Source organism: Pseudonaja textilis, chromosome 9 (assembly GCF_049901715.1).
Source record: "Pseudonaja textilis isolate UNSWEBS1 chromosome 9, rPseTex1.2, whole genome shotgun sequence".
NCBI lineage: Eukaryota > Metazoa > Chordata > Lepidosauria > Squamata > Elapidae > Pseudonaja > Pseudonaja textilis.
Window position 1 is genome coordinate 13907559 of NC_141998.1, and position 14082 is coordinate 13921640.

General features: G+C 41.9%; 1 protein-coding gene across 7 annotated transcripts in view; it reads left to right on the top strand.

Annotated features, from left to right (window-relative positions):
- The first annotated feature begins 3204 nt into the window (after window positions 1–3204).
- ZMIZ2 (zinc finger MIZ-type containing 2) overlaps window positions 3205–14082 on the top strand; it is an 86368-nt gene continuing 75490 nt past the window's right edge. For 3 of the 7 annotated variants that reach the window (XM_087938938.1, XM_087938935.1, XM_087938936.1), the window contains exons 1-2: window positions 3549–3876; window positions 7396–7472. The gene's annotated coding sequence lies outside the window, so the exon portion shown is untranslated. Of the gene's footprint in view, window positions 3295–3548; window positions 3877–7395; window positions 7473–14082 lie in introns of those variants that run through there. The other 4 variants (XM_087938937.1, XM_026718074.2, XM_026718073.2 and 1 more) reach the window with 2 other exon arrangements.

Below are 14082 nucleotides of genomic sequence, written 5' to 3' on the forward strand. Positions count from 1 at the left end.
CCACCAAGCTGCTGGGATAGTACTAACTAGAACTTTGCTTCTAAAGAAAAAAAATCCTGGTTCAGTTTAAGAAATGAATAGCCAAGTTATTGCTTACCCAATAGTTAATGTGCTTTCACTTGCTTGAAAAAGAAGTCACTTGATCTTTAGGCAGAAATGTCACTAAACTGACTCTTGCCTCAATTTTCTACCAAGAGTGGTTGAATTTACTTTGCTAGCAAGCCTTGTTCAAAGGTTTAGAGCAGTGTTTTTCAATCTTGGCAACTTTAAGATGTGTGGACTTCAATGCCCAGAATTCCTCAGCCAAACATACTTTTAAGATGTGTGGATTTTGACTGGGAGTTGGTTTCCAAGTTTGAAAAATATTGGTTTAGACAGTCAGAATAGAAAAACAGAGATAGAAAAAGAATAACTGTATCATTTGCATGCTAGTTGCAGTGGGGTACATCATTTGTTGCATGGTATCCAAACTTCTTCTCTCCTTCTGCTCATTATTCCAAAAAAATTACTTTCACTGGGGGAAAAAAGTAGTTTCTCCATACAGACGTTTTGCCATTTGGAGGGCAGGGTGGAATGCAGTTATGTGAGTTTCATGGGCACCTGCTAAATTATGTTGGTGACGCCACTACACAGGGCCACTCCCTGCCATCCCAACCTCCAGGCTCCCATCACTTGTCTAGTTGCTTTTTTTTAATTGTTTTTTTCTTTTCCAGGGGGTGAAACACAATGTTTATATATTAATCACTAATCCAAAGAACTCTTATAAATACATGTAAATTGGGTGTAACTTTATGGCTGCAGCCTGGGGGATTATGGGACTCGGAGTCCAGTGCATCTGGATGGCAACTTTTTGGAGAAAAAAAAATCTACCCTCTCGTTCTATGATGTTAGACATCATTATTGACTGGGAACATGAGCAGTCCTTGACTTATGAGCCCAAAATTTCTGTTCTAAATGGAACAGTTGTTAAGTGAGTTTTGCCCGCTTTTATGAGTCTTCTTGCCACGTTTGTTAAGTGAATAGCTGCAAATGTTAAGTTAGTAACATGGTTGTTAAATGAACCTGGCTTCCCCATTGACTTTGCTTGTCAGAAGGTCGCAAAAGGGGACCCTAAGACGTTGCCACTATCATAAATATGAGTCTGTTGCCAACCACCTGAAGTTTGATCAGGTGACTACTGAGATCAGTGGTGGGATTCAAATTTTTTTACTACCGGTTCTGTGGGTGTGGCTTGGTGGGCGTGGCAGGGGGAGGATACTGTAAAATCTCCAGTCAGAGGTGCTATTTGCTGGTTCTCCGAATTACTCAAAATTTCCGCTACCGGTTCTCCAGAACTGGTCAGAACCTGAATACCATCTCTGACTGAGAGGCTGCAACAATCATATGAAAATGTCCCTTTTTTCAGTGGCATTGTAACTTTGAAAGGTCACTAAATGAACTGTTGTAAGTTGAGAATTATCTGTAATCCCTCACACTGATCAGAATAGCTCTCCATTCCTGGATATAAAATAGCAGCATTCCTGGAGAGGAAAGCACTAAGGAAAGTTCTAAGCAGCTTCATGGTGCTGCTAGAATTTGGCCTCTTGAAGAAGTGGGGAAATGCACATTTCAGCCACTGTTGGAAGCTGGCTTTAGAGAAGCCTTTGGCTTGCAGCAAGACACCTGCATTCTGTCTTTTGCAGAAATTATTATGTAGGAGTTATGTCAGTCTATAGAAAAAATAAATAAAATAAATAAGTAAGTAACAGCCAAGTGGCATATTAAAAGCATCAGCTATCATGTGCTGCACTGCACTTCATCAAATTTATCCAATGAAACTCACAAAAGCTAACTGATTCCCTCCCTCCCCTTTTTTTGTAATGGCAACAAAGTGGAAAAAAGTATTCCTAGTGGTATGGATCCTACTGTCTTTTGTGCACTGCCTCTTATAATCTTCCAGTAAAACTGTTTTGATCCCTTAGATCTGTGATGGCAAACCTACGGCATACGTGCCAGAAGTGGCATGCAGTCATCTCTCCGAGCATGCCAGCTGTTGCCCATTATTCTTCCGGGTTCCGGCTCACGCATGCACGCTGGCCAGCTGGTCTTCACACATGCGGAAGCACCAGAAACCGGAAGAGCAGCTTCCTGGCGCACATGCGTGCACTGGGAAGCTGAGGTTACGGTTTCCGGCGCTCTCCCATGTGTACTCCCGTTTGGGTACTTGGTGCCGAAAACATTCACCAACACTGCCTTAGATTCTCACACCAACTGCATCATAGCTTATTGCAACGTTAAGAACCTGGTTCTTCACAAAACCAAATTAAAACCTGCCTTTAAAAATTAAACAGCCAATGTGAAGCTTCCAGATCTACCCAATTCTTATTCTGATCCTTAGGTAACTTCAGGGACCCTCGGTTGTTACTGAAATGTAACTTGCAATCCTGAAATGATAGAAAATATATGTAGCTTGGCTGGTAGATGTTGGTGCAGGTTGTTCTCCAAGTTTGCTATTTAGTTTCCAAACGTTTTCTTACCAAGCTAGATTACATCTTCAGTGGTTCTTCGGATGAAGTGTCGTGTTACAGTTTGTCCCACACACATACTCCAATTCTTTTCTAGGCCCCTTTTCACAAATGGGTGTATGGCTGGGAACTGTGGGCTGCCTTCATCCTCAACATCAGTGATGTCCAACCGGGGAAACTTTAAGACCTGTGGAGTTCAACTCCAGAATTATGGCTGTGGAATTTTGGAAGTTGAAGTCCACAGAGGTCTTAAAGTTGCCAAGGTTGGACCCCTGCTCTACATTAATGGGCAGATTATGGGAGACTGGTACGGAGGACGCCTGGTTGGAGAAGCACACTTATTACGGGACATCACTCCTTCCCGGCACAGTAACCCCGCAAAGTCCGCAGATCCGATCGAGTTCAGCACGCGGCTTCTCCTCTCGGAGGCACAACGCCCGTCCGGCCTTTGCCACCTGACCAGGGCTGCACCGAGCTTTGCCCCGCCAGTTTTATACCTCTCCGCTTCGGCCGCTTTGCACCAAGCCAGCCCCATCGCTTCTCTTCCCGTCCCGCCTGACTGCCTGAGATACGAGGCAACCCCCTACCGCCCCCCAGCGTAGGACAGCGCTCGGGGCTCGCAACGCGCTCCCGGGCAACCCCAAGCGGCCGAAGGGCGGAAGCAGTGCGCCCTGAGCGTCCACGCCCAGCCTGCCTCTTTGCGGAGCGGGGGCTGCAGAGGGAGGCAGGGCGGCAGCCGGCTCTCCTTCGCCCTTTGTCTGCGCTTTCCCTTCGCGTGGCCCGAAAGGAGGTGAGTTCCCGCGGGGGCTGCCTCCCCCCCCCCCAGCATCTCACGTAGCCGCCGCCTCCGCCGCGCGCACGTACGTCACCTGCAATCCGATGCAATAGGTGTAGGGCGCCAAGGGAAGCGCTCTCTCTCACCCCTCCCTTCCGTCCCTTTCCTCGCGAGCCGGAGAGATAGGAGCTCCATTGCTCTTGTCTAAGCGTCGGCGGAGGGGGGAGGGGGAGGGCGATGAATATTGATGAGGCTGACCCGGCTCTATTGTGCAATTGGAGCGGCGAGGTGAAGGCGCAGGCAGGATGGAGGTGGGGAACTGCGCGGTGCTCGTAGGGCTGGCGCTTCAGCCACAGCAGTAGCTAGACGCCGCCGCTGTCGCCTGCACGGGGGGCTTTGTTTCAGTCCGCCCGGGCCGTCACCCTCTTCCGTGCCTCGCAGCCAAGGCGGGCGGCTACCATGGAACCGGGACAGAAGCAGCTGTAAGGGAAAGGCGGAGCCCCCCCTCCCGAGGAAGACGACGACACAGAGCAAGAGCGGCTCGCCCCCAGAGCTTCCTTCTTGCTCCGCCAGGCAGAGAGGCCCCCAGTCCGTGAGGTAATTGTCCAGGGCCATTTTAACGTGGCTGGCCGGACGCCCCGGGGCTCTTTCGCCGAGGCGCGGTGGGGGTGGAAACGGGGTGGATGGGGGTCTGTGCTTGGTGCTCGAAGTTGGAGGGGAAGGGCGAGATTGAGGAAATGGCCGTGTGGGTTTCCCTCTCAGGGAGGGGGGAGGCGATTTTTGAACCGGCGGTGGGGGGCTCCAGTGGGCAGGAGGACCTTTCCCTCCTTTGGATTGCAGTTCTTCTCCTCCGGAGCCGCCTTTCTTTGGTTTTGCCCCTTCGGGGTTCCCGGGTGGGCTGGTGGACCGGGAACTGAGCGCCGCACGCTCCGGGTTTGGCTCTGCTGCCTTATCCCGACCCATGGCTGAGTTGGGGGGTTGTTTGTGCTGCTCCGGATCTTGTCCGTTGGGTTTGGGGATTGGAAGCGAAGGTGTGTGCCCCGAAATAGGCGGGGGGGGAGGAGAAATTGAGTCTCCATGGCAACCGAACCTGCCACCTTGGGGCTGTGTGGTCAGGAAGTTGCCCCTGCCTTTTAACCACGGGGCCGCCTCCAGCGGGGTTGGGTTGTGGGTGGGGTGGTTGCAGAAGACATCAGCTAATGGCCCAGGTGTGTGGCAGGGACTGTCCCCTTGGTGGTTATTTTGATCATCATCTGGGAATAGGGGGCACTTGGGGGGGCATGAAGAGTGGTGTGGCTTTCAACTTCTCTTTTCGTCTAGGAAAGATGTTTTGATGCTGGCGATTGTGCCCCTGGAATTTTGTCTGTTGTTGGGCAAACTGCAATTGTCACAGAACTGCAGAAAGCAAGCAGGAGAAATCCCCAGCACTCTGCTGGAAGGGATGAAAGTCAAGTATTACTGAGCAGCTCTATCAGGTTTCATTAGCTTTCAAGTTGGTGAAGGATTATGGCTTGTGAAATCTTCTGCAAGGTTTCAGTCAAATCTGGTGTCTGAAAGCTGGAGTTTTGCAAGCTAAAAAGATGCCCCTTTTCAGAGTCCCTGCTGTTGTTTTGAGTCCTCCCCACAACCTGAGGTTCCAGGCTAAGAGCATGGCAGGGCCCAAGATAAAGCCACTGGCTCCTTCTGTTCCATTATTTGCTCAATTTAATCTGTTCCGGCTAGTTGAATCCTATCTTGAGATCCTATGGGAGTGGGGGAGGAGTTCTTACTTTTGATTGCATCTTTCTTCTGTTTTGTATATCCGTTGTGGTCTTTTGCCTTCTTAAGTCTTGTTTTTAAACTTTTAAAATATTTAAGTGTTTTTTATTGGTCAGGGTGGATGAATGCTGCAAATGGAGAGAGCAGCTCTTTTCTGCAGCTCATTGCTAACTTGCTTTGTTATTACTGCTGCCACCTCTGCTTCTAAAGATGCTGCCAGTCTTTTTGTCCTGGAGCTTTCTAGAGGGTTTGTGAGAAAAGCATCCAGTAAAAAAAACGAACAAAAACCACAGACACAGACACACACACACACACACAGAGAGAGAGAGAGAGAGAGAGAGAGGAAACCTTCCAGATTATATAAGATGGAGGAGAGCTCCTTATTCTTTAAATTCATTTTACCAGCTTTAGTAGCCCACTTTACTGCCTGTTTTAAACATCCGAGGTGACTAACCCACAGGAAAAAAAATACTGAACTCAAAATAAAAGCAGTAGTACTGGAATAGAGTAACTAAAAGGAATGCTGAAAATACTTAATATCCACTATTCTGTCCTGGAAACATTTAAGTTTCTAAGGTCATATTTGTGGCCCTTTTTAACTCAGTATTGACTGGATTAGCATATCAGCCAAATCCAGATCATTTTGTTTTGAGATAATCTGCTGGGTAACTTCAGAAATTTTGTTTTATTCACCAAGTCTTATGACTGAGTGTTGTGTGTGAAGTCATGTAATTGAACCCTACCTCACAAATCATGAAATAGAGCAGGAATAAGCCTCTTGTAAGGCTTACGTTGACTCTCTTCACAAGCCCTTTCACAATCATATTACAGGCCTGGCCATAATTTTATTTGTTGTTAATCTTGCCTTTTTGTTTTTTTGCTACTTTCCAGCAACAGATACAAATGGATACCTTAGGCCTCTGCTTAAAAAACAATCCTTAGAAAACAAATCAGTTGCAGGCTTCGAATGATCAGGATGCCCATCTCTACAATCTCATCAAGTCTCTGGACTTGTTTCCTTTTGTGACCCCCGCCCGCTCAAAAATTTCCCATCTTTGAATTAAGCAACTGTGAAGCAACTATCATTCAAATGTGTGGCCTTTTCTGTTCCTCTTGGAGATATCAGGAATTGAATCCAGAGTCTTTTGTGTACAACCCATAGGTATCTCCATAGGATAACAGCTCCTCCTATGTACAGAACATGAAAGCAAGGCAGAATTTTCTGTCTTCCCAGGTAGAATGGCCACAAAAGCTCTACTTTTCTTGTATAACTCACCAATCTTGGCTCAGATAGCAGTGGGACATAGGACATGGCTTATTGCCAGGCTGATCTCTCCTCTCTCTCTCCCTCCCTCTCGCCACTAAGAAAAGTACAAAGATGAAGTTACCCCTGTCCTTTGGTGAACATTTGAATGAACAGGGACATTGCAAAGCTAAGAACACTCAGCAGGCTGGTTTGGTAGGTTGGGCAAAGCTTGTCCTGCCCTGTCTTTAGCTGCTTTCCTTGGGTGTATTGCTTTCCTTTAGCACATTGTTCATTTCTCAAATGTAATGCAGTTCTACCAGGCACTTCTGGATGAGTTGACTCAGATTTCTGCTTCTAGAGAAGTAACCGGATGAATCCACTGTGCTTAAAACAACAAAGATGGGGTCCCCATGTCATGCTAAAAGTGAAGGGTTTTGCTCAGTTTGGCATAATGTCTTGGGTTATACAAATTCAGCCATTGCAGCATAGCATTGGATTATACAGGAAACTCTTAATATAGTATCAGTCCATTCAGTTTGGACACCCAGGCAAAGCTGGAGGGAGGTTCCCTTCTTTGTGTGGATCAGACAGAAGTCCCCATAGTATAACTCCTTCCTCTCCCCCAGAAGTATGGGCAGCCCCAATCTACCTTATGTTGAGGAAGCAGATTTAATTTGGTATTATTATAGTAAGATTTTGGTCTTTAGTTTTGTTTGGGTTATTAATCGGAGCTGACTGTTATTCTTACTTTAATTGTTCTATTTTAACAGTACGGTATATTGAACTAGAAGTGGTCCCTGATTTATAACTCCAACTGAGTGCAAAATTTATGTTGTTAAGCAAGACAGCTGTTAAGTGAACTTTGCTCAATTTTACCACCTTTCTAGGTGCAGTTGTTAAGTGAGTCACTGCAGTTATTAAGTTAATAACATGGTTGTTAAGTGAATCTGGCTTCCCCAATGACTTTGCTTGTAAGGAGGTCACAAAAGGTGACCCTGGGACATTGCAACCACCATAAATACAAGTCACCAAGTGCCTGAATTTTGATCACATGACCATGTGGATACTGCAACGGTTTTAAGTGTGAAAACTGGACATGTCATTTTTTTCAGTGCTGTTGTAACTTCAGACAATCAGTAAATGAACTGCTGTAAGTGGAGGACTTCCTGTATTTAGCTCCTGAAAATGGGTAAGGTGATAGTTTTTCTTTCTATTAGTCCTTCTAATTAGCTAGATATCCCAGATGTGGTTTGCAAAATTTTCTGAGTTTCTTTGATGCCATGCCATATAGTAAGTATTTGGTTGTTATAAGCCCAGATCTGGTGAGCCTAAGATATGTGTGGACTCTGTATGACACTTTTAACTTTCAAACCTTAAGAGTATTATGTCATCCCTCCTCTATAAAGTTTGGCCATTGAAACTGGTCTGTCCATTTTGATGATCGTTGCTGCTACCAGTTTCATCTCATCATAGTATGAGTGACTTGTTGGAAAATATTAACAAGATAAATTATTTTCGTGGGATTTGAGCTTGGAAATCTTCCTTGCAAGTAAATCTTGGGCACTGTATGATGATTCAGGTTCAGATGTTGCTTTGAAATGTGTGTTGTCTTTTTGTTTTGGATGATGTGGGAGTCTAGCATAATCCCAGTTTATGGCTGACATGAGTGAACTGAAAGCATTTGGGCCTGAGTCTCTATAGTGTTTACAGAAGATTGCCTTATGGCAAAGGTTTAAGCTTTGAGGTCATTCCCCCTCACCAATAGTCATTAACAGTCATTAATATGACTTCTTTGTTTCCTAACAATTCTCAAGCATAACCTAAAGGGGTTTGAGATTGGAGAAAAAAACATATCAAAATTAAAGTTATGATTTAGAAGGAACTTAATGTTTTGTGGAAGCATTGATGGTGGAACTATTACAGGATTGAAATCTGACATTTATTTGTCTTTTAATTAGAATTAGCAGAATCAGTGTCTTGGGCTCAGATGAATGAAACTTCTGGAGCAATGTCTTTCTATATCCTAACCTGACTTCTCCTATTTTGGCAACTAGAGCTGTTAGGTTGAACAAACAATTGCCTGTGATACGGGGGATCAAGCAAGGAGTTGCAACATGAATTTCTGATCCCTCATCCGAATTCTTTTGGAAGTGTAAAGGAAAGAAAACTATGCATCACATTATCTAGTCCATTATTAACAGAGCAGTAGTGTCTAAAAATGAGATCAAGTAAAGCAGTAGAGGTAATCCTCAACTTACAACAGTTCATTTAATGACTGTTCAAAGTTACAATGGCACTGAAAAAAAGTGACTTATGACCATTTTTCATAGTTACAACCTTTGTAGAATCACCATGATTACGTGATCAAAATTCAGATGTTTGGCAACTGATTCATAGTTATAACCATTGCTGTATACCAAGTTCACGGGATCCCCTTTTGCATTAACAACATAAATTTTGGGCTCAGTTGTGGTTGTACATTGAGGACTACCTGTACTCAGACAAAAAAATCTAAAACTTGTGAACCATGCTCGATAAGCCACACAACAACTAAGCCATGATTTGATTAACTATATTGCTGAATAGACCATACATTGGGACTGGGTTGTGTTGTATTGATTAATTAAAAATCAACCCATACTATAGATCAATATGATATACAAATCCAACCTTAGTCATACATGGAGTGGGTCTGTTAAAATCAGTAAAAATTAAGACAATCGTTTTACTGGATTTGTTGACAAACTGAATTCAATACTGTCCATGGATTTGTGGTGATATTGAATCAACTTTCCTAACTGGAATTTCTATAAATGTGTTGGATGACAAATCCCATGATTCCCTGTTGGCAAGATACTGGTGAAAGTTATACCAGTATTTTGTCAAATGTGTTTATAATGTGATCAGTTAATGAACAGCCTCTAGAATTCTCCTCTTCAGCTTTGGAAATATATGTATTAAATTTAAAGAATCTTTAAAGAGCCAACCTTGCAAGGATAGAATAAATAAAAGTTATAGCTTAGAATGTTTGCTGCCCTGCATTAGTGCTTTTTAACTTAAGGTCTGAAACCCTATGCTTAATCATGGTTTGATATAATTCAGACATAAAGGACATTATAAATAAGTAATTTGCTGCTTAGTTGGTTCTTGTTTTCCTCAACCAGTGGTGGCAGCTAAATAGGTTGATAAGACATTACATTTGTCTTATCAACTAATTTTTGTTGGCATCTGAACAAGCTATGATAACAATCCAAGAATAAATTCTGGAGCATATGAAGCAATTGGTTGTGAGCTTCCTTGACTGTTTTGCCTTTTTACTGACCTCATCAGTAAAAATGTAGGAATTACCTTAAAAGAATCTTCTGCAACCTGATGCATGTTTTTCATTATGGGTATCAGTGATAAGATGGTCTTTACATTTTTAAAATCATTTCTTAACACTTTCTATTATAATTCAGTAGATGACACTGTGAGAGGAAGCAAAATGTCTTTCCTGTTCTTAGGTGTTGTTCTGTACTCCTTAACTTGTAAGAAGATCCTAGGCATATTTATCCAGTAATTTATTAACCACCATTTTCAACAATACTTACTTTCTTGTAAGTGTGCTTTTATAGAAACAGATAAGTTTGCTGAAAAGCCTTGCAAGACAAACAGGGGAATGTCGTGATCAAAAATAGCTGTTATTAAAGCCAGCATGTGGATTAATTTGCAAAGCATCGGAGACCATCTATTTGGTTAAAAGTCAGAGAAACTGTTTGTTGGAGGATTTGATCTTAGCCTTCTGAAACAAAAGTGTAGCCTCTCCAAGCTGTATATAGGCTTAGTGCCAAGGTAAACTGTCAACAGCATTCAAACCATGCATCTGATTATTGGACTGTACAACTTTAGCTTACCACAGGGAGATGGTACTTGGAAATCTCCCTCTCAAGGGCTGGTCCTCTGTCTCTCTGTGTGAAGAAGGGAAAGTAGAAAGCGGTCAAGGGCTGGATTGCTCATCTGACTATGTATGGTTTGTGATATAGCAGTTGCAGAGGGATCTGCTGTTTTTCTTCATAGGAGTTATTTGGAATAATTAGTTTGTGTCTAGCAGGACTGAGTCAGAAGTAGGAGGCAGGATTCTCATAAGACTTGGAGAATGACCTGGCTTGATTTCCATGTCTCCTCTTAACAGCAGCTCTTATGAAATTGAGCAAGTAAACAAGTGTGCTTAGCAGATCAAGCTTCTGTTAAGGACATAAAAGGAAGGCCAGTAAACAACACTAGCAGCTGAGCAGAATAAGTTTCATTATCTTAATTATGGAGGCTTCCTGGGCCTGATCTCCAGTCAGCTTTTCTTCTGCCTGTAGGAGTTTCCAAACCACCTTTCATGCAGAGCTGCCTCAGAGAAGAAGCTTAGAATTTTGACAACCAACCGTATCTTAAGTAGCTTTTTTGTTCTTGGTGAACCTTAATTTGTTCATTTTTGAAAATTACTTTGACAAAGTGGAGGTTTATGATTTCAAATACATAGTGACATTGGCCTGTTAACCAAGGCCAATGTCACTATGTATTTCTGCTCAGTCCTTTTTGCTCCCCTAAAAAAATCTAATTTTTCTCTTTTACTAACCCTGTTGGTTGAAACTACTACTCAGAATACTTGTTTTAGGCCAGCTGGCTTATGCTTTTGAACCTATCTTCAAACCTCATTCTCTTCCACATTGTTTGGGCTTACCTGCAAACATAGCAAATTAGATGGCTTTCCAAGGCCTGTTCCTGGATTGTTATGGGGACTGAAATCTACATACTTCTGTTTTTGTTGAACGTAGGACTGTAAATTGTCCAGCACAAATATTTCAAATTTTATACTCTGTGACACGGATGTCAAACTGATGGCTTGAGGGCTGGATGTGTCATACCCAGGCCACGGCCACCCCAGCTCTGCAGAGGCAAAAAACATTGTGATATGTCACGATACATCAGTGATGCAATTGAGTTTGACATCAATGCTCTATGATGACATATAAGCAGTGAAATATTTTGGATGCTTCCAATTGAGACATTATTGGGAAAAAAACCTATCTTTTTTTCTTGGAGTACATCTTTCATTTCCTCCAGTGCTTCCTCGGGGCATCTTCCTTTCTTCTTTTTGCATAAAACAATTCATTAAAGAATGATAGGCTGAAATAAGTGAAGAAAACTTGGAAAAGAGACAATCAACCAGCCCAAAAGAGAAAAAGACTCCAACCAGTAATCAGCACTGTGAGATCAGCATAGATTAACTCCAAGGTCAACTTCAAATCAACAATCAAGTAAACAATATCCCAATCAAGAAGAGCCATTAGAAAACAGCCCAACCAAAGAATCCCTATGACCATTCCCACCCATACAGACAGGGAAGACACCAGAATATAAACTAACAGCAAACAGCACTCCTTACTAACACTGAAGATGTTACCTAGTTAGGGTAATGAAATGTCTGCAACACAACAAGCAATCTCAGAGAGCACCAAGGACCCCTCACATTTTAAATAACTTGCCTACTTTAGAAGGGAGAATGATTAGGAAAATGGATAAAGGGACATGGAAAAAATAGAAAAAGGAAGGGCAAAAGAAAAATCAGAAGAAGGAGAGAGAAAAATTTAATAACTGGAATGAGAAATGGAGGGGAATAAGAATGGGAAAAAAGGGAATTAAGAGAAAGGACCAGAAAACAAAGAGGAATAGAAAACAAACAAGGATGGAAAGAAAGTACATTGTCCAAAGAGTGAGAGATAATGGATGAAAAAAAAGGATAAGGAGATTCCACAAGGTAATATGTTGTGATGTATAAGAATATATTGAAAATAGTATTTTGTAATGTATAGATGATTCATAAGATGTTTGAGAAAATATAATGCAGAATCATGTATATATATATATATATATATATATATATATATATATATATATATATATATATATATATATATATTTCGTGTTATATACTAGATAGGGAGATTGATATTAAGGTAGAAGTGGGTAGCTTGAATTATTAACCAGAGGGGACAATTATATTTACAGATAAGGATTGATAAAATGACAAATGTGACAGAAAAAAGTAATATGCGAAATGACAACAGAAATGAGGTGAGAATTTTAGATAACATTGTAAAATAAGATATGAATGTATTAATATAACATGAATTGGAATTGGATAAGATAAGCTTAATATTTAACAATAATAAGGATGATGCAATATGAAACTAAACAAATATAATGAACAGGTAACAATGGTCATGTTTGTATTGAGATGTGATACCTGAAACCACACTGCTTTCCAAATGAGAATTTTTTATTTTAAAAAATAAAATAAAAGCAGGGAGAAAATTGAATAATGGAATTACTAGGTATGTTTAACTGATATGGTGGTAGGCATTTGGAGAGAGTTTTGAAAAGTTGAAAATAAGTACTGAAGGATTATGAATTAATGTGAAATACATGCATTGAGAGAGATGATTGGTATTAATTTTGCCTATACTAAAATGTATGATATATTGATGCCACATTATTAATGTATTGTGCATATGCAGATTGAAATAAAAAAAATTTGAAAAGAAAAGACAGGACAGGTACTTTGAGATGAATATAGGTTGTGCTGCTGCTGTCTCTTTTCCAAACTCTGCATTGGCCCTGTAGCTATTTTCGTTACTGAGTGGAATTACTAGTCCATCACTAATCAAGTTGCTGCTAAAGGCAGACCTGTAGGGGTTGATCGCACAGTTAGCAAGCTGCCAAAGTTGGGATATATTTCAAAGGGTTATTCCCTTCTACTCTCAAAGAGGGCCAGCTTGGAGGTGGTTAAGGCACCAGGCTAGAAACCAGTAGACCGTGAGCTCTAGTCCTGTTTTAGGCACAAAGCCAGTTGGGTGACCTTGGGTCAGTCACACACACACACACACACACACACACACACACACACACACAAATTAAGGAAGAAGAAGGCAAAAACCAGTTCTGAAATCTTGCCGAGAAAATTGCAGCAACTTGTCCAGGCAGTTGCCAAGAGTCAGCACTGACTTGAAGATACCAACACACACTCTCCTTTGTAGATGTGGTCTTATTTTCCATGATGTTAGATATTGGAAGATGATTTTTATTGCAGACTAGCTTGATACCTGTGTTTTGCTACGCAACTATGTAATCGGGTTTAGTTTTGGGGGAGGAAAATAAGGGGGGGAATTGTGCCTCTGCTTACCAGCATCCATCGGTATTCATCTGGCTAGTGTCCTGTCAGTGTGTGAGAGTTGAGGGCTGTTTGGAAACTGAAACAGTATTTGCTGTGTGAGCAAGCAGGAGACAGCAAGGAGCCTGGATGTGGGTTAGCTCAACTGTTCTGTATTAAAGCTGCTTGGTGCTATGAAACTGAAACTCCTCTGCTTGCATTTTGCATTTGGAACAGATTTCAGGTGGGGAGGGGAAGTAGAACTCCTTAGCATGAGAGCATGTTAATAATAATAATATAGGAAATACTAATGCTCTGATGATCATTTCATAAAATCCTTTCTTAGTGAGCACCTAGAAGCCAAGAGGAACATATGGGGCAAATTTCAAGTTTGTAGGCTTTACAGTTCTGGAGATTTTGTGATGGTCCATGAGTGGTATTTCACTTATATATATATAGATTAATTAACATGGTGGGGGAGAGCGATTCTCTGAGTATGATGGAGCATCTCTAACCTGATCTTTTGCAGCTCCTAGAATTTCCTTTTTACAAGGATATAGTCAATAAAAGGTAGTCTTTGTTCAAACAAGTTTTCCCTTCTAGGTACTCTAAATTTTAT